At 47.6% G+C, this 20,239-nt stretch overlaps 1 protein-coding gene across 5 annotated transcripts in view; it reads right to left on the minus strand.

The window, feature by feature from the left end:
- Nucleotides 1-20,239, minus strand: part of G3BP1 (G3BP stress granule assembly factor 1) — a 524,543-nt gene that overhangs the window by 412,608 nt on the left and 91,696 nt on the right. The window contains exon 2 of one of the 5 annotated variants that reach the window (XM_085617665.1): nucleotides 16,451-16,653. The exons of the other annotated variants lie outside the window; for them this stretch is intronic. The gene's annotated coding sequence lies outside the window, so the exon portion shown is untranslated. The remainder of the gene's footprint in view (nucleotides 1-16,450; nucleotides 16,654-20,239) is intronic. 5 annotated transcript variants of the gene reach the window in all.

Genomic DNA, 20,239 nt, shown 5'->3' on the forward strand with positions numbered 1-20,239 from the left:
GAAGCTTTCGCCGCACTTTGTGGTGGAGCGGGCCCACAGGGTGCCGGCGCGGCGGCCCGGCCCCGGGTCTCGCCCTCGACCCTTCCCGTTTAAGCTCCTGAACTACCGGGATAGAGATGTGGTGCTCCGGGAGACCCGGCGACTTGGCAACATCGCTGTCGGCAATGGACAGGTACAATTCTTCCCAGACTATACTGCCCTGGTGCAGAGGCGTCGCAGCAACTATCTGGCGGTCAAGCGTCGCCTGCGCGAGTTGGAGATATCATACTCCCTTTTGTTTCCTTCCCGTCTGCGGGTGGTCACCGCCGATGGCACTCGCTTCTTCGATGCACCATCTGAGGTTTGGGACTGGCTGGAGGAAACTGGGCGCAGCGATGGCCGGCGGCCGCCGGACGTGGAAGCAGCTCCGCGGCGTCGCAGGAGATCTCGGCAGCGCAGGGGGGAGAGGACACTGGCGAGCGGAGGAACGCACCCTGGGAGTGGCCCCTAGCCCGGAGAGGAGCAGAATGGAACGGCAAGAGGCGCTGGAAGCGGTGGCCACTCTTGGGTCCCCGGACAGCAGGAGTGGGGAAGCTACCCGAGAGCAGGGTGGACTGGTGGCCAGCGGCTCCTCTTCTCCGTCCACTGTAATATCGGATGACCAGCTGCTGCCGCAGGTCACCCCACAGACATCGGACCATGTCATGTAGGGCATGGGTGGTGGGGAGGTTGGGGTCATCGCCAAAGGTACTCCCCAGCATTGGGCCTGACTCGTGTGGGCTGTTGCCACTTGACCCGGGCCTGTGGGGTGGAGGGGGTGCTGGGGGGTGGACGGAGGGGAGGCCTGTTGTCGGGGTATCTGGAGGGGTTAGCGGGGAGGCTGAGATGAGGAAGAGGCGACCGGGCTTGTGTTTCTCTCTAGTGGGGTGCGCACCTGTTGTGCTGGACGTTCCCGAGTGCGGACACACGCTGTGGGGGCCGCGCGCTCCTCCGGCTCGCATTGCGCCCTGCGCAGGGGAGGCCCTTGCACCGCATATACACAGGCACATTTACAGGGGACCACACATACGCAGCGACCACCACTCGCCCGCCCCATCAGCCACAATTAGGCTCAGTTTAATATTGTGAGCGTTGCCTCATGGTTTGGACGAACGCCCGCAGAGGGGTTTGCCCTGATGGTTACTTTGGCCTGTTTGGTCTGGTTTTGTGGTTGATTGTACGTTTACATGATGTTGTTCTAACTGGTTATCAATGCAGCTCCCTATATAATCTAGTGACAGTCCTCTGCCTCCCGCTCTGGGGCGGAGTCCCTGGCCCCGGTCGCAGATCTCCACTTTGGATCTACCCATGGCTGTTACCAATGTAATTACGTGGAATGTCCGAGGCATGCACACGCCGGCGCGTAGGTACTCGGTCTATGCATACATGCAGCGACACGCAGTGGCCATAGCTCTCCTGCAGGAAACACATATGACACCGAGGGAACTGGAAAGACTGCGCATGCGCTGGAGGGGTCAGGTATACGGCACCACATGTTCGGCGCACGCTAGGGGCACGCTGATATGGGTGAGGGCGGGTACCCCATTTGCTTGTTTGGAGGTGCTGGTGGACCCGGAGGGGAGGTATACCCTGGTACACGGGAAGATTGATGGGCAACAGGTGCTGCTGGGGTCCCTTTATGCGCCCAATGTAGAACAGCCCTCTTACCTGGCCGGGCTGTCGACGGTGCTGGCGCCGTACGCTGGCCTTCCCTGGCTCTTGGGCGGAGATTTTAATTCCGTCCTAGATGTGCACTTAGACCGGTCCTTCCCACCCCTGCGGAGCACACAGGTGGGGTCGAATGCTAGAGCCCTGACCGCCTGGCTATCGCAGTGGACCCTGATTGACCTGTGGCGGAGCATGCACCCCGGCGACCGCGTCTACTCCTTCTATTCAGCGGTTCACGGCCTCCATGTTCGGTTGGACAGGGTGGTGGGTACCCAATCGGTGCTTCCGTGGGTGGTTCGGGCGGAGTATATGGGTAGGACACACTCGGACCATAACCCCCTCATCCTGGGACTTCGGTGGCGCCCGGATAGACCTCCGGTTCCGACCTGGCGCCTTCAGACGGTAGCTTTGGAGGACTCGGAGTTCCGTGCCTCCCTGGGTACAGCGATCGAACAATACTTTGACCTAAATGAGGGCACTACGGATAGTGAGCTGCTGGAATGGGACGCCCATAAGGTGTATATTAGGGGGCACTGCTTGGGTGCGACGTGGAATATTCGTAGGCAGTTGGCGCGAACTCTTGCCGCCCTGGAATCCCGCCTCCTCGCGTGTGAATTGCCTGGGGAGGGTGGCGGTACAGGCTCAAGTGGCTTATTGGAGCTCAGGGCACGCCATGCTGAACTTCTAGAACGGCTGCGCTGCCTTAATTATGCGGCCCACTCGGCTAGGGTGCACGCTACGTCGGATAGAGCCGGGCGGCTCCTGGCCTGGCTGATTCGGCAGGAGACCGCGCGGAGCCCTATAGGCGCCATTGCTGGCCCCGATGGTACGCTTGTCCATACCCAATGGGAAATCCATCAAGCATTCACGGCGTACTATACCTCTCTGTACCGGTCAACTGGAAGGAGGAGAGAGTGTGACCTAGATGACTTTTTGGGCAGTGTAGTACTGCCCGTGGTGCCGGAGGAGCACCATGATCTTCTGGAGGGCCCCCCCACGGTGGAAGAGATAGGAGATGCTGTCTCCTCGCTGGCGACGGGTAAGGCGCCGGGGCCGGATGGGCTCCCGGCGGAATACTATAAGGCCTACCGCGAGTCCCTGATACCAAAACTCCACAGCCTCTACTTAACAGCTCTGGAGAACGGCACGTTACCGGAGTCGATGAAGGAGGCCTATCTGATTTCCCTGCTTAAGCCGGGCCGCGATGCTACCCAGCTGGGGTCTTACCGCCCGCTCGCCCTGCTCAACACAGACTATAAAATCCTGGCGAAGATACTGGCGGAGAGGCTGGCGCCGGTGGTGCCTGCGCTGATACACGGTGACCAAAACGGCTTCGTGCCTAAACGCAGCACCTCTCTCAATTTGAGGCGGTTCTTTCGAGTCATGGCGGAGAGCACCCGCCTCTGGCCCCGGGCAGGATGCCTGATTTTAGACCTGGAAAAGGCCTTTGATAGCCTGGAATGGGGGTACCTAGTGACTACGCTGTCGCGCTTCGGGATGGGGCTCGGCTTTCTCCAACTGGCGGCTCTCCTGTATAAAGGTCCGACGGTGAGAGTGCGTACGGGCCCATATGTTTCAGAACCCATTAAGGTCGGACGCGGCACCAGACAGGGCTGCCCGCTGTCGCCTCTCCTGTTTGCGCTCGCAATGGAGCCGCTGGCGGCGACGCTTCGTAGGGACCTGGCAGACGGCATTCCGCTGGGGGATGCGGTGCACCAGGTGTCCCTTTACGCGGATGACCTCCTAGTCTTTGTTAGGGATGTGTCTTCTATCCCTGTAGACTTGGAACGAGTCTTGTCCACTTTTGAACAGCTCTCGGGACTCCGGGTGAATGCCGCCAAATCCTGCCTCTATGCATTTCGAGACGACACTCAGGACCCCGCTTACCAGCTTGGTGGGGTGCGAGTGCGGTGGCAGTCGGACACCTTTCGTTACTTAGGAGTCCAGATCTATCGCCGGCCAGAGGACCTGATGGAGGGCAACCTGGGGCGTGCCGTGACGGCGCTTCGGACTCAGATGGCCTTCTGGAGTACGCTAGCCCTATCTGTCACTGGCCGTATAGCGCTGGTCAAGATGGTAGTGCTGCCTCGGTTGTTGTACTACTTCGCCAATCTGCCGCTGTACCTGCCGGCATCTTTCTTCGCAGGCCTCATGCGCTCCCTCCGGGATTTCGTCTGGGGAGCGGCACGCCATAGGGTTGCGTTGCCCAAGCTATGCCTTCCCGTTGGCCAGGGCGGGCTCGCAATGCCCTGTCTTGAACACTACTATTTGGCGGCGCAGTTGCAATGGATAGCCCGGTGGCTGGCGGACAGATGTCGGGAGGATACTGCAACAGCGGAGAGTCCTCCGATGACGGTGGCGGAGCTTCTGCGGATCTTTCACCCGACGACGGGGGCTTCCCGGCCAGCACCGGCGCTGCTGGCGGTGGCGTGCAAATGCTACCGCAGAAGCCTCCGGCTCACCAGTACCAGGACCCCTTATGCCCCGGCTATGCCCCTGGAGGGTTCCCCTTGCGGCCGGGACACACTTGGGGCCGTGGAGCTGAGGGACTGGCATGCGGTGGATATCCACACATTGGAGGATCTCTACCGTGAGGGGGAATTGTTGTCATTCGCGGCCCTTGCGGAGGAGACGGGACTGGCACAGGGCCAGTTCCTCCGCCATCGGGCCCTGGTAGAGACGCTCACGGGGCACTGGGGAGACCTACGGGAAGAGCCGGAACAACACTTGGTGATGCAGTATCTCCACGTCTTGGGCCGCGGGGGACACCTGATCAGGTGGTTTGCTGCGGCACTGCGCGCGCATGCTGTGCCGGGTCTGGGTGCACTACGCGAGAAATGGGAGGGAGACCTCGCCCGCCCCATGACAGACAAGGAATGGGACAGGGTGTTGCAGGGGCCGAGGAGGGTACCTCGAAATATGAGATTTCGTCAAATACAATTCTTCGTCTTGCATAGGGCCTACCTAACGCCTGCCGCCATTAATAGGTATTTCCACCGTGGGGATGCCAGCTGCCCCCGTTGTGCGGAAGCTGATGCTGATCTACTTCACATGCTGTGGGGCTGCCCGGAACTGAGTACATACTGGCAGGCGATACACGGGATACTCCGTCGGTGTACGGGACGGGAGATCCCTCCTGAGTGGCCTACTTACCTGTTGCACCTCTTTCATAGGTCACCCCCGGTCAAGGTAGCATCTCGTTTTATAGACCTGGGGGTCATAGTGGCAAAGCGACTCATCACTAAACGCTGGAAAGCAGACGCTGCGCCACACGTACGGGCGTGGCGCGGCTCTTTTCTAGTCTGGGCCAAGGCGGAAGAGGTGGCACTTCGGAGAGAGGAGACGCTGGGTCTCCGGATGACACCGATCGCATCCCAATGGGGAGAGATGCTGCAGGTCCTGCTACAATCTGATGGGGTGACTCTGGCTGGGGTCGAGGGTGAGCTGCAGGACCCGGGTTAGCTGCGGGGAGGTGGTCCGATCTGACGGGGTGCCGCAGCGCTGGGGCTGATTTGCTTGGATTCTGGCATTCCTGCGCGTCGCAGCCCGGATGTTCCTACACATGACGTTCCTGGGGTGGGAGCCGGGGGGGGGACTTGACGGGAGGGGGGGTTTGAGGGAGAAGGACGCCTGGAATTGAGACAGGAGAGCTGCTGTTAGATGTTGTTTTCGTTGTTCTGTGGCAAGCAGGCCAGTTCCCCAGTTGCAGTATGGGTGCGCAAGGCTGTTTGATTATTGATCTGGGGGTACACTGGGCAGCACGCGTCTATAGTGAATAAGGCGGTGACTTGCTACTCTCAACTGACACAGTGACTGCAACAACACGCGTGATGGTAGTGGTCATTCCAGACTCACGGGTCACAACTTTAGCCCATACTGATTGCTCCTCAATTGGCGTAAAGTGTTATGCTTATATGTGGCATACTACGAGTCCTTACTGTGTATCAACTGTAATTATGCTTTTTGCCATTCTGCACTGCATTGTATAATCTTCTTGCTGCAAACTTTAAAATTCAATAAACAGATTTCTAAATAATCTGGTAAACCAAGCTGCTTTACATTCCTTCGAGACTTAGCCTGAAGGCTGCTCTCCATCGATTCCACTAGGATAGCTTTCAATAAAGGTGGTCTTTAACCTAATCATCAATATGGGTTGTTTAGACTGGTGCAATGTGCCCACTATAACTAGTGGACAGCATATACCAGGCCAACTTCTCACACCAGCTATCACCACAATACAAACAACGTAAAATAAAATTCCATTCACTTCTAACACTCACCCGTTGCTTACTTACATCCCACAAACTATTTCTATTGGTGCAGGGAGACACTTAGAAATGATCAAAAGGTGATTTTCTGCACAAACTTTTTTTTGTAACACTTGCCCCACCATACCCCAACACAAAGAAAACAGTAAGAAAAAAGCATGTAGATGATCAGAGTACATATTCTTGCAAAATGAACTGCAAATGCATTAAACATCGACTGTATGTGACAGACTTAAGTACACTACAATGATTCACAAAATAAGTGCATCTATGGATATCAGCACTAAAAAAATTTGCTCTCAGGAGCAGAGAAATTAGGGGGGAAAAAACAGAAATACTGATGGTATGCTTGCCGCACTACAAAGGATCTTGATCAAGGTAAGAGTACAATAATGTCATAAGTAACAGTATCATAATTCAGAAGGTTCAGTAAGCTGCACACAAGTGTGAAGCTGGCCCTTGAACTACAAAACAGTCATCCTTTTCCCAACAGTCAAATCTAACTAACATACCTGCTATGTAGCCTTGAATGATCAATTGTTAGCCCCAATAAATCCACTTGAGTTTGAGGTATAAGGTTCTACTACTATTGCTTTCTGGGATGGTGGCAAACTCCCCACAAAATGTGGTAATAGCAAACAAACTAGAGCACAGATGAAAATATGCATCTTGTACCAAATACCTGCTGAAATTACAGTACACACAAGCATGTATGGGAAAGATCAATTTAAATTTAAACTCAAATGGAGCAATCTATGCTTCTAGTTCAGGGGCATCCGCTTTGATACCGGGAAAAAGTAAAATCAATAAGAAGTCGTGATCCCATCGTTGCCCCACTGATTCTCTCTTAACCAGAACCTGATACTCAAGAAATACTACTAAGCAGCCAAGACAGCCTGGTGCCAGCTCTTTAAAGAAAGAAAACAAACCTGTCTGGAGCTCTGCCCTTGGACTCTTGGATCTCGATTATGGCCATGATCACCCAGACTCCACAATGCTCCAGAAAAAAGCAGCACAGGCACTCATCAGCATACCTCATAAAGGACTTAAAAACATTTGACCATCTCACTCAATCCCCCCCTGCTGCGGCCCATGCAGGTAAGAGCGGTGGGGCCTGGTGGGGGGGATGTAGACAGACGATGAAGAGGGAAAATGATATCTTTACTTTTCTCTCATCATGTCGAAATCCCCCCACCGCGCTTACTTACCTGCAGTGGCCGCGGTTGTCAGAAAGGTTAGTTAGTTGCAACTTGAAAGGAGCGCTGAATAGATCCCCAAAATAAGCACATCAAAATCAGTCGTGGCCTGTGCAGGTAAGAGCGGTGGGGCCCGGTGGGAGGGGATTGCGACAGAAGACTAGGGAAAATTAAATAATTTTCCCTCGTTATCATCCGTCAAAATCCCGCCCCACCGTTCTTACCTGCACGAACCGCGGCTGATTTCCCCCCCCCCCCCCCACCCCTCCAAACGAACTCAACTGGCAGTCTGCACAGTCTCCAAGAGCAGTTGAATCATCCACAAAGCCATTACAATCAGCCCCCTGGATCCTCCCCCACCCATTCCCCACAACCTGTACAACATCAAATGCAGACAAATGAGTTAAAAGGAAAAAAGCACAGAAAAGAGGCCTTCATTTACATATCTAGATTATATGGAGCAACAGCCCCTCATTTACAAGGTTATGACAACCGCTCTTCACTTTAGAAAAGCGCTGCAGATGCACCTCTTTAAAGAACAATGCCCATCAATGTAGTTAAAGCCTGCATCCTCTCAGAACCCAGCAAACACCCAACCCTCAGAAATTGCTGTGTGTGCAATTCGGATTTTGGCTCCACTAACTTCAGCTGGGTACACTCTATACAAATAGTACATACTTACAGGGTGTTTAGGTAACAACCATAATCTGAGATATCAATAGTGTGCCAAGTCACTGTAAAGATCCTGGGTCAGTACTGCATTTTTACCAAATGCCAAACACAAAGGGGTTGATCACTACAATGTGGCTGATCATATTCGTAACAAAATGTAGAGGGGGGGCGCTAATTTAGAAAGAAATGGGTCCAGTACCAGTGCTCCCAAAGATTTACGTTCAATACACTAGTTGGTAACTGTTCCTGTCAGAAAAGCAGTCATCAATCTATTGTGGTTGAGAGTTAATGTCAATGTGGTCTGCTAAGAAGATGGTTGGGTCTAGGTGAAGGTGGGGGAATTCCTCCTTTTGAAATTAGTTCGCTCACACACCCTTGCGGGTGTCATGCATCATTGGGCTGAGCTTCTCGTGGGGGTGGTGCTGCTGTCCCCCACGGGCCCCGCGAGAGGGCTCTTTTTCTGAAATCTTTTGTAGGAGGTGCCGCAGTTGTGCATGCAGGTGTGTGGGCCTTGTAAAAAAGTGTGTGAATGGATAAAATTAACTTGCCGGTACCTGAAAAAAAAAATTTGAGGGTCCAGAAGGTAAGGTTAAGAAAGGTTTGGAATGGAGCCTCTCCTTAAAGCAAATGTGGCAAATGTGGTGGAGGGACAAGTATATTCCCACTGCTCTCAATCCGTGAAAGTGATAAAGTGCAGTCTGGTCAACATGTTTCGCGCATCAGGCGGGTCCCTAGTGGATCCCTGTGCGCTTCTTCAGGACCATGAAATGTGAAAAGAAACGTGGGAAAAGACACCCTATAATCCCACCATACCTACAATGAGGTCAAGTGCGTTTTTTTGCGCTGCAAGGAACGTATTGGTTGTGTTCCTTAATCCCAACCTGGTGGAGACACAGAGAGAAGACATACAGAAGTACAGAATACCATACAATGAAAAAACATTGTATTCTTGTTAGAATGCTGTCATAGTGGTTCAATTTCCACTTAGTATACATAGCATGCTCAGTGTAACATGCCGTAGTAATCGTGATCAAGTACACATGCGTGTGACAGAAGCCTGCACGCAATTACGGCCAGCGTGAAATGAATATTCCCACAGGCAGTGTTGTTACCATCATGAGGCATATTTAACGGTGACACGTTACATCATGCATTCATCAATTCTGAAGACCCAGGATAAGTGTCAAATGACGGTCAAGTTAAAAAGGCAAGAAATGCCTGTGTGATCCTGACTGTCCGTTACCGCTATCTGACACTGAGCGAATAGTGGCTGATACCTACATCCGGTATATATGTGTTTATGGCAGTCCGTGCATAATAAAGAGCACAGAACGGTCTGCGGCTAACGTCTATATCTGTGCGCCGCTGGTAACGTGTAAAAATCGGTAAAAAATTGGGATAGTGGGACAATGTGCGCCACTCATTGTATACATAACACAAATATCACATGGTAAATAAAGGACGCCTACCCCTCTGAACGTAAGGATTGGCGTACCCGGTGAGTACTGCGGTCGCAAAGAGGCAAAACTCTAAAGTGCGCGAAAGTAAGTGAAGGCTACGTTAGCTCGTGTAGTATGTGAGCCAATGGTGCAGTAAAGTTACCAGAGTCCGTAGTGGTGAACAGCCGGAATATACTTACAGTGTTCTCTTGCTTGATAGCCCGTTACCTGCCCTGCCGATCAGGATCACCGGTGGTGTGAGGAGAAATGGTTGCCTAGTTATATAGGCCGTTTACTTCCTGGAATCGGAAGGGCCAGGGTGTGAGTTTCCCATAACGTCGCTTCACGTCGGGCAAAGGTCGTGTTACTGTGGCAGTCATACTGACCAAGGGTTCACTTCTGGTTTGATAGTGATCATAGGCAATACAAACAAAATGATGTTACTGTGGCAGCCCTCTTAGAAAAAGAGTCTTGTATGGTTTGATCGTGCGAATGGGCAAAAAACACAAGAGGACGTTTGTCCCTATACTGACCATAAATGGATTAATGGGATTCAGAAGGGAGGTAAATGACCAGCCTAGGTAAGCATGAGCTACACGTGTGCTCCCTAATCCTAAAATGCACCCAGTTAAGGCATGCGGGTCGAAAATGTCAATAAATAATGGATATGGAATTGTTGGAATTCCTTTAGTGAGCAGATACTCATGAGGTGATCTCATACGTTAGACAGTGAAGAGGTCTCTTGCCCCACTAAGTAGTTAGTGTCTTTGTGAGGCAGGATTTGTCCCTATGGTATGTGGGGTGGGTACGGGAGTGGTAAGTAGTACATCATATGGTGGATCTCATACGGTCATAAAGCCCTGGTCTGATGGTTGTGTTTATTTTGATTGCACCAGTCATGTGATTAGAACATCAATTCCACCCAAGGAATGTCGTCATTGAGGCCCCCTATGTTGCTTTTCAATTGAAAAACCCACCGTTGTTCTTGCCTGAATAGTGTGCTGGTGGCCCAGATGGGGTTAGATTCAAGGATTGTCCACCCAAGACTGTCTGGAGGATGTTTTTTCTCCAGAAAATTATTCTGTAACCTAGTACTTGTTTTTCTGCAGCAAATTGTGCTTTTATGCTCCCCAATGCAGATTTTAACCGGTCTGGTAGTCATCCCTACATACCTCATCCCGCAGGGGTAGGTGATGAGGTATATGCAGTTTGTGTTGCAGTTCGTGTGGCGTTTCTGATGCCAAGGTCTAGCCAGACCTAGGTCAATCTGTTTTGATGGTGTAGTCAGGGTACAGACAAAGCATGTCCCACAGGGGTAGTGTCCTTCTACTGGTGGCAAGGCCCATAGAGTAGGTGGTCTCTGGATTGTTAGTTTGGAACGTGTATGAACCAGGATCTCTTTACGGTTCCGAGTGCGTTTGAACGCGAAAAGAGGGGGTGGACCTGGGGTAAAACTCCCTGTCTCAAGAATCCTCCAGTGTTTATTTTATAATTTTTTGGATCCTGTTGGAGTTGGAAGTAAACGTGGTAACGCATGTCAATGACGGTCGCTGATCTCCAGGAGGGCCTCGCTATGATTGTTTCTAGCCCTTTTGTGAGCCTGTCTTATCATTTTCTTCGGATAGTGTCATTCTGACAGGTTCTCAGAGAGTATTCTGGACTGGGTTTCAAACTCGTTGAGTGTACTTCAGTTTCTGCAGAAGCGCAGGGACTGGCCCACCGGGAGATTGTTCTTTAGTGCTGTTGTGTGGTGGCTTTTATACATAAGCAAACTATTCCTATCTGTAGGTTTTCTGTAGTAGCACGCCATCCTGTAGGGAGATGAGGCGGAATGCTTTCTTTTGATCTGGTGCCTGTGAATTTCAGATTGGGGTCAAAGGTGTTGATCCACTCAAAAAAGGTCTTGCACGGTTACTCATCACCTCGCAAGAAAAGGAGGATAATGTCGATGTATCGTCGCCACGTTAGGATACTGGTCCTATGCTAGGTCCACTAGTCATTTTTGCCGATGTTGTAAAGAGAAAAATAAAAGCTAGAACTATGGAACGTAGCGGGCACCCCACTGATGCTTGAGATGTAGTTCGCAGCCCTGCAGAAAGAGAGAGCAACTTAAATGCAGTGACTGATGTCATTAACTCTGCTGAGCAGGGACATTGTACCCTGGTAGCATAAAAATAATTGTTAAAAAAGTGAAGCCCTTTTCTATATAGGAGTAATTGTGTGATGCGTAGATTGTGTTGTGTGTGTAGATAAAAGTCAATATAAATAGTTGCTCGAGTGCAGTGGAAGGATACAACTCATTTGGCCTGCCTATTGATCATGTGAATTCATTGGTGGTCAGCAGGATTGAAAGGGGCCATTCATTGTAGGGGGGAAAACAGTTCTCAGCTCTGCATGCTAATAATCATCAACAAGCTTTCTACACTTCCTTTGATGATGCCTGCAAGGGTGTTGTGGTGCATTTCGATGTCATTCACGAGATGCTCTCTTTAAAAGAGAAAAATTGTCACCTCCCACCCAGACATACAAACCAGAATATTAAGTGTAGATAAGTCTTTATTCCGATAAGAACATGGGGGCGTGGATGAGCATTATTTTCCCACCTTCAATCACAAGAGATGGGGATACATTTATCTTTTTACTGTGACAAATGTTGGAATCTAGTTTTATGAAATAGCTAAACCATTCTTTGGAGAGCAAAGATTCTTTAATTTAAAGGGTCAGATTATCAAAGAACCTGGGGTCACAACTTTGCAAGAGGACAATTTAATCAAGTGCAATATGGGTAATCCAATAAGAGCAGGGTAGAAAGATTCTCAGACAATAAATAGCCTGTGCCACAAGGGGTAAGAAAGTTTTGTAACTTTAAATTACTGAATGTACTGTGCATTTCTTCAGTGTCACTTGGAAGGACAATGTGTGGGGAGAGTTCCGAAGTCAGTCAAGCTGGACTCCGCTGGCCTGGTAACATACTCCTATCAAGTTCACTCTTCATTCAATGGAATATTTATACCTCAAGAGGAAACTATGATCACTTCAGTTTGGTGACCTCTAGCCAGTCAGACCCACAAAATTAGACTGAAAGGAGTGGTGTCAATGAACCTACTTAGTATTTCACCCGAAACTATGTTGCAACTTCGCAATAATCCCAAACAGGAGAAAGGCAGGTAGGTCTCATTTTATTCAGCATCCATGAATATGTTCAGTGTATAAAAGAGACCCAGGCCAGCTGCCATTCTCTGGAATATTGGTGCACACCTTGGTCGCAAAGATTTTACAACTAGATTCCAGTTGGAATGCCAGACATCCCCTTCCACAGTACAATACAGAAGAAAAACAACAATATCTTTAAAACTATATTACATCATAAAATAAAATAAATTTGCCAAAAACGAATACTAACAAATGTAAAACCTTTACCTAGGTTAACGAATATATACATTTGAGTTAAAACTCCTAGAAAAACATCAGGAACATGCTGCAATATTAAAGATTATTCATTACACCAATAGTCCATTTGATATAAATGAAATTCATTACACCTTCAAAGATAATTATATTGCTGCCTGGCATCACGACGTTTTATCTCCATATAACATCTTCAGATTTACAATCATTGAAGAATTTTTGCAAGAGCCACATTTTGACATTCACAACCTCTCAAATTCCAAACATTACCATCCGACAATTCAACCACCCGTTTACTATCACCGCTCTCAATGGTTCTGAAAATTTCGATGATCCAGCTTTGACAAATCTACTTTTCTTCACACGAACCGGATCTCCTATTTCAACTACTCCGGAACAAAACACTTAAAATCTTCACAACCAGTTCTCAATTGCATACAACATCCATTTTTGTTCCAAATTACAATTTGGAACCTGAACCAAATGGAGATTTTTCACATGCCAATCTGGGAGTGGTATGATCAGACCAAACCATTTGTTCAATGGTTTGCTTACAATCCTTACCATTAACAAAGGCTAACCTCAATCCCTTTAACACGTTTATCCACGTCTCCAAAATGCCATTACTTAGAGGGCAATACTCAGACATGCAAATGTGCTCAATACCGCGATCTGACAAAAAGTTCTTCATCTACAAAGATATCAACTGCACTCCATTACCGCTAACCATGCTATTGGGAAAACCCTCTCTCTCAAAAAACGTCGTTCATAAAGTCAATGCCATTTTTTTTATATGACGTGACTCACCACTTTCACTTCAGGCCACAGAGGCAGCTGATCAAACATAACGCAAAAAACTTGTTTTTTTGGCAATCTTATAGAACCAGCAATATCCACTGAAAACCTTTCCCAAACTCTTCCTGGTCTTAACATCAGTAATTTAATACACTCTAATGTGCACAGAGATTAATCATTTGTGGCACATTCTATGCATGACCTCACTTTGTTCTCCGCCTGCCTGTTCACTTCTGGCCACCAAAAGTCACTCCTGACCACATTTTTCATACTGCTCATTCCAGGATAAACCCCATGAGCCATATCGATATCCGAATCCAAAGTCATATGCTTCAAACCCTCCAGAACTACTAGTTGTCCACTCCCCATCAAAACACTATCCAGATCCGACAGTTGGCAATTTTGACTTAAAGGAACAACACTTTCTGGACGATTTCATCCTTTCACATGCCTCCTTTTACACAGACTCAATGATACAACCATTTGACAACTCACAGATGGAAATCAGTCTTCCTAAATCATCTTCAACACATTCATCATCCATTGCACTGACCAAGTCCAAACAAACAATCCGATAGACCATTTGTAGCACCCACAGCATATTCAACATGAAAATGAAATTCTTGCAATTTATACTGCCATCTCACAACTCTGGGTGTTGCTTTCATACCACCCTTAGCAGGTAAATACCTCTACAAGTAGTTGATGAGAAAATTTACATACAAATATTTTCTTAAGTATTCAATGCCCCACCTGCATGCAAACTTTTTTTTCTACAATGTGGAATATCTATCTTCTGCATCTCTTAATGGCCGGAACACATACACTGTTACCACCTACCCATTCTGACTCTGCAAAAGCACAGCACTAATACAAACATTATTGGCATCAGTCATAATAAATCTATTTCGACTTAATATCATATGGACTAACGTAAGTGCAGGGGCATTAGCAACAGCTCTCTTCAAATTGTTAAATACACTAACACAGGAGGATGCAGTTGAGACGGACGGGTTCGCTTTCGGTTGGCTGGGCGGCGAGGGGGGCTGGCGTGACTGAAGGTGCGGTTGCAGTTTTGGTAGGCAAAAAAGTCCAAGAGCCTTCTTTAGTGATACTAGATGGCAGGCGGCGTGGCGTCCAGGGTTGAGAGCGAGGAGGGGGCTGGCTTCGTAGCGGTGAAGTGCCCAAGAAGCAGGGTCTCTGGCACTGTCCGGGCGCAGATGGGCTTGCCTTTGGCGCACCCACTATGTGCAGCCATCATTAACTAGTGGAGGGTGGTGGTTGGGGGGGGGGGGGGGGGGCTTTACAGCTGGGAGGCGGGAAAAAGACACTGGAGGGGGGGCGGCCGAGGGGGATCGCAGCACCAAGGAGGGAAATGGACAGAAAAAAGTGGGAGGGAAAAGAGGATGCAGCAAGAAAGCCAGAGTAAAAAAAAAACAGGCATAAAAAGAAAAGAAAAAAAGCAGAGAGGGGGACAGAAGGGCAGTCAAGGAGTAGTGACTCTCTACCACTGGACCACCAGGAATGAGGCGCAGGCAGGAGCTAATGGGTGGAGGTGGGCTTCAAACTCCTGACTTCCGAGTCAGCAGCAGATGACCGGGGCAGCAGCAGCTACAGGATGGTGCTGCGCTGCAAAGGATCAAGTCCACTAAAGAATAGTGGATTGCACCTTCACCGCGCAGCGACCGTCATTAAGAAGTGCTACTGGCCAGGAGGGGCTGGACAGCTGGGAGACAGGAGCAGGAAAAGACACTGAAGGGGTGGAGCTGCGGGAGATCGCAGCAGCATCGAGGGAAAAGGACAGAACAAAGCGGGAGAGAACAGATGATGCAGCGAGGAAGCAAGAGGAAAAAAACAAAGCCAAAGGCAGAAAAACAAAAGAGAGAAGGACAGAACAGCAAAGGAGGGACAGGAGGGCTGTCAAGCAGCAGAGCAGTAATGAGGCCCTGCTTCTTTAGCATACCTATGAAGCAGAAATCAACCCAACAGCATCAGTTTATACTGAAAAGCCCCCTCCGGTGTAATGAATGGCGTATAATGTTTCGACTTCTCATAATGAGGAATCTGGAGATATGCACTAGAGAAATCTAGTGTTGTAAATTCCGTATCACCACCAGTCATAGCAAACATCTTACCTAAGTTTGGTAAAGGATGAGGATCCACCCACACACAATCATTCAACTATTGAGCTATGTATGTGCCAGTATCAGCCTCAACTCTGATCTTTTGTCCACCAATATCTACCTCACAATAAGGTGTATCCTTTCATTAACTTTATAAATCTCCAAAATGAACTCCTCAGGAACTTCATTATCGTTCTTGATAAACATCTTTAATCTGACTAGATTAGATTTCCTTCACTCGATCAAACTTCGCAAACTTGTTTTTACACATTCTAGCATAGTGACCTTTAACCCCCACAGTGTCTGCATATTTATCCAGTGGCAGTACAAAACGTATTCACCGAGTTATGACCAGATAACGCACACTTAAAACGTACCCTTTACCCATTATCTGTATTGATATACGTCTTACTCCGACCACTCTTGTATGGTTTATTCCACTCCCCATTTATCTATTTTACACAGCACTCTCCTATTTGACCTCTTCTGTACTACTCCAGTACCGTTCTGTGACTATCATTTCCTCAAATCGATAAGTAATATTAATGGCTTTCTCCAATGTTAAATCAACCAAAAGTAATTTCTCCCGTAACATACAATCCCTCATTGTGTGAACCAACTGATATCTTAAAATCTGATCATGAAACCCCCGTAGTTATCATTTGTATGACAATACCCTCAAATCATTAATAAAGGCATCTATTGAATCATTGGGAAATTGACCCCTTCCAAGAAGCAGGTCTTTGAACAACTTCATTTATCAGTTTTTGTACTGTATGCCAAGTTGTTCATTGCTCTCATAGCAATCCAGCTCTTCTCAATCTTCTTTCTCATTTATAGTTGGTAAATGCTTTAACACCCACCTTCCTTCTGCTCCCAAACAAGGTTTCAAAACAGCAAATTTATTTTTGTCTGTGTTAATGTCTCCACCAATCGCTTCCCAAAAGGCTTCAAAGCTTTCTTTCCACTGAGACCACTAACAGTGGCTCACCAGGATTAGGTAAATACAGACTCTGAGCACCACCAGGATTAGGTAAATACAGACTGAGCAGCAATCCCTTTCATGCTGTGAACACAAATGGACAATTAATTGATACCAATTACAAAGGGAATGAACAAATATCACCTGCTATTATTCTCATATAAATTCACAACCTTATATATGCATTTTCTTTTTCCTAAAATGTTGAATCACCAAATATCTGGACACATCAATCAATTTGTCAGTTTAACGTATAATACACAATCTTATTTTTACTAATCTTTCTATTTTTTCCATATTAAATATTGAAGAATCATATGCATGCTACACTCCATATCTCTGCCACATGTATACAAGCTCAATATGGTAGTTGGTAAATCAGTGATCAGTAAACATGCGCTGACAGACAAGCATTAGACTTGATGTGACAGCAGACAAGACAACCAACATTATCCGCACATTTGTCTTGCTCACTAAACATTTTGGCTCAATGCCCCAAAAATGTTTTACACTTCTGACCTCAGCTCCTGCACACCAGAATCCTTCGCTGGCACAAATGCTTTGACATCAGGGAAACAGCTAGTGATATGCAGTCACCAAACTGACCAGCATTCTGCCCCCTCCGGTATGGCTTCAGGTCTCTTACTGGGAAAACCCATTCGTCGGCACTGTCGACTTCACAACAAGCAATAATCGCGTGCCAGAGAAAGGTGGCCTTATTTTATTCAGCATCCAGGAGTATGTCCAGTATATAAAAAAAAGCCCTGAGCCAACTGCCAATCTCTTGAATCTTGGTGTATGCCCTAGTCGCAAAGGTTCTATACTAAAATTCCGATAAGAATGCCACACACTACTGCCTGAGGATTAAGTCAGTTGGCACAAGGTACTGTTTGGTTACCCCACACTTCAGGAATTAGTCATTCATTTGGATTTTCTACTCCATGCGCAGCTCCAAAAACAATTTACATTCTATGGGCATAGAGAGAAAGCTGCCACTGCAGAGCGAGAACAAGCCTCTGCCATACTGAAGGGTCAGGGGATCTTGCTAACCAGCGTCTAACAGCTGCTGGAGAACATGGGCAGTGTAGGGTGTCACACGAGGAACACAGTATGTCAAAGCAGCATGAGGGATGGCTATAGGCGCACTTCCTATAGCACGCTCAAGGCAGCTGTACTTCGTAACTCTGGTGACTTGCACTGCCTGCCAGGTTAGAGTTAAGCTGCAGAATCTAGGAGGAGCAGGAAAGCCAGACCCTGCAACCTGAGAGGTTCGGCATTCCAACAAAACGTGCCTACTGGATTGATTAAAAGGATCATCACACTCAGAGTAGTCACAAGAGAAATCAAAGCCTGAGCTCAATACACAGCCAACTAGCTGTCAGCTGCCACATTGATGCATGGAGGGCATATCTGCAACCTCACTATTTAAAATGGGTGGCAGGCGGTATTAATACAGCAACCGTTTGGTGTCCATTACAGTTTAGTAAACGTTTTGCAGTCTATGAGAAGAGATTGGGCAGAACCAAAACTCAACGCCTCAAGTTGGCTGATTTGTGACAATATCATCTTTGGTAATTTCAGAAAGGGCCTTTTTGCAGTGAATCATTTACCATCCCAATATGAATTCAGCCACCGTTTTTCCTAGAGCAACAAGCGCCACCACACACAGTGTCGGAAGAATGGATTAGAACCATTTGAAAACTATGTGGCGCATCTTCATGGTTGAGACTACACTGCTTACAGAAAGAAACCACTACCAGTTAGTGCCATGGGAACGAAGGGACAACAGATTTTCACGTTCATTCCCGATGTCAAAGACCAACAAGGGTATGATATAGCTGATGTGTATGAGGAAGCCAAGCGGAGGTTGAGGAACAAACTTGCTGAATCAATCAACTTGGCTATGACTCACACACTTTATAGCCAACCTCAGACTTAGAGGGGATAGATGAGTTTGTTACAAGGCTGAGACAATCCGCAATTCTACTGCCAATTTGGAACAACGGCATACAAGTTAATTATAGGTCAACTGATAGGGTAAAAAGATGCAAAAGAAGTTGTGGGCTGCTAGGAACCCAAAATTAGGAGAGGCCAGATAATTGTTAAAACAACTGAGAAACCAAGCACATGCATGAGTGAAATGGACGATTTAGGGCACAGAAAGGGTGCCGATGTGTCTACAGCAGGAGAGCCAACTAACAATGGATGCAGTGGAGGTCACGGGAGAAGGGAATAAGTTAACAGGAAAAAAAAAATGGGTTTAACAAAAATATTGGTGGACCAGATAAGAGTGCAAAACTGGGCATGTAGCAGGTGTGGGAGTAGCTATCACTTGACTCGAAGAGTTGCTTTGCAATTTGTCAACAGTGGAGAAGGTGTGGGCAGCGAAGACACTTCAAAAGTGTTTATCAGGGAAAGAGAAATACGCATTTTTAAGTGAAGACTGAGAACCTTGAACAGATTAAAAGTGTATAAAGTGAGGGAGGTGCCCTTATTAGGAGTTGCCAGCCAAAAGCAAGCTCTGTAGTCAATAACAATTGGGTGGATAGTAGTTTTTGAAGCAATGTATACTATTATTCCAGGGAAAAAACGATCCAATAACTTAGAAAAGTTACATTATAGAAGGATACCAATACCAAAGGTTTCCAGGGAAGCAATATTGTACTAGGGTGTAACCAGCCAGCTACTGGTTTAAAGACAGGCAGATACAAGGGGAAGTTTTAACTGCCCATTTTGAGGTGGACTCACCAATATGAAACTTCCTATGATAATCAACCTAAGGTCTCAGGGCCAGGTCATGGAGGTTGGTGATATCAATGTAGAAAAAATCATCGGGACTGCCAACTGCCAAGCAAGATTTTTCAGAGAAGTTAGGAATGAGAAACAGTATGTGCACAAAATGGTGCTAAGAGCAGGTGTGCTAATAAGACATGGGTGAGGAGAATACCAAGATCAACGAGAAGGTTAAAGTTAAGTTAGATGTTGTGGTTAAGAATGGGGTCACAGAGGTGTTAGAGGCTGTAGACTGGGTTTTACAAGTGGTTATCATGAAGAGGGCAGACTGAAAGTTGAGATCCTACATCACTCTAAGGAGTCTCGACCGCAACAGTAATGGTCAGTTTTCCATTGCCAAATATGAGTGAAATTAAGTTGAGGTTGGATAGATGTAGGTGCATCTCAAAGCTGCATCTGAGGAGTGCCTAATACCAAATAAAGTTACATACAATGCCTTCATCACTCCATATGGAGTTTTCCAATTCACAGATCTGCCTTTCTGGCTCATCTCTGGATCTGGAGCCAGTAAGGTAAAGATGATAATGAGCTGCAACACCAAAGATCATGGCCACATACTGGTTTTCCTGGATGATTTAGTCTTGTTCAGGAAAAAAAGGTGAAGGAATAATTTAGTGCTGAAAAAGGCCCTTGATAGATTAGAGCAACTAGTGCTAGTCCTAGTCCTAAAAAGGGATAAAGGTACGTCTTTGGTGTTGATATGCAACATGCCCAGGTATTTCTTTTAATTTCCCCACCCTCTTTGTTGATTTTTCATTGGCCTTAGCTGCATTTTATTTTGTGTTCATGTTTATGAATAATACTCTACAGTTTAATTTATCTTTTCTGATGTTAGAATCCCTTCCTGTCATTTGCACAAGCCGTTCTATTGTTTTGT

This window comes from Triturus cristatus, chromosome 7 (genome assembly GCF_964204655.1).
Source record: "Triturus cristatus chromosome 7, aTriCri1.1, whole genome shotgun sequence".
NCBI classification, from domain to species: Eukaryota; Metazoa; Chordata; class Amphibia; order Caudata; family Salamandridae; genus Triturus; species Triturus cristatus.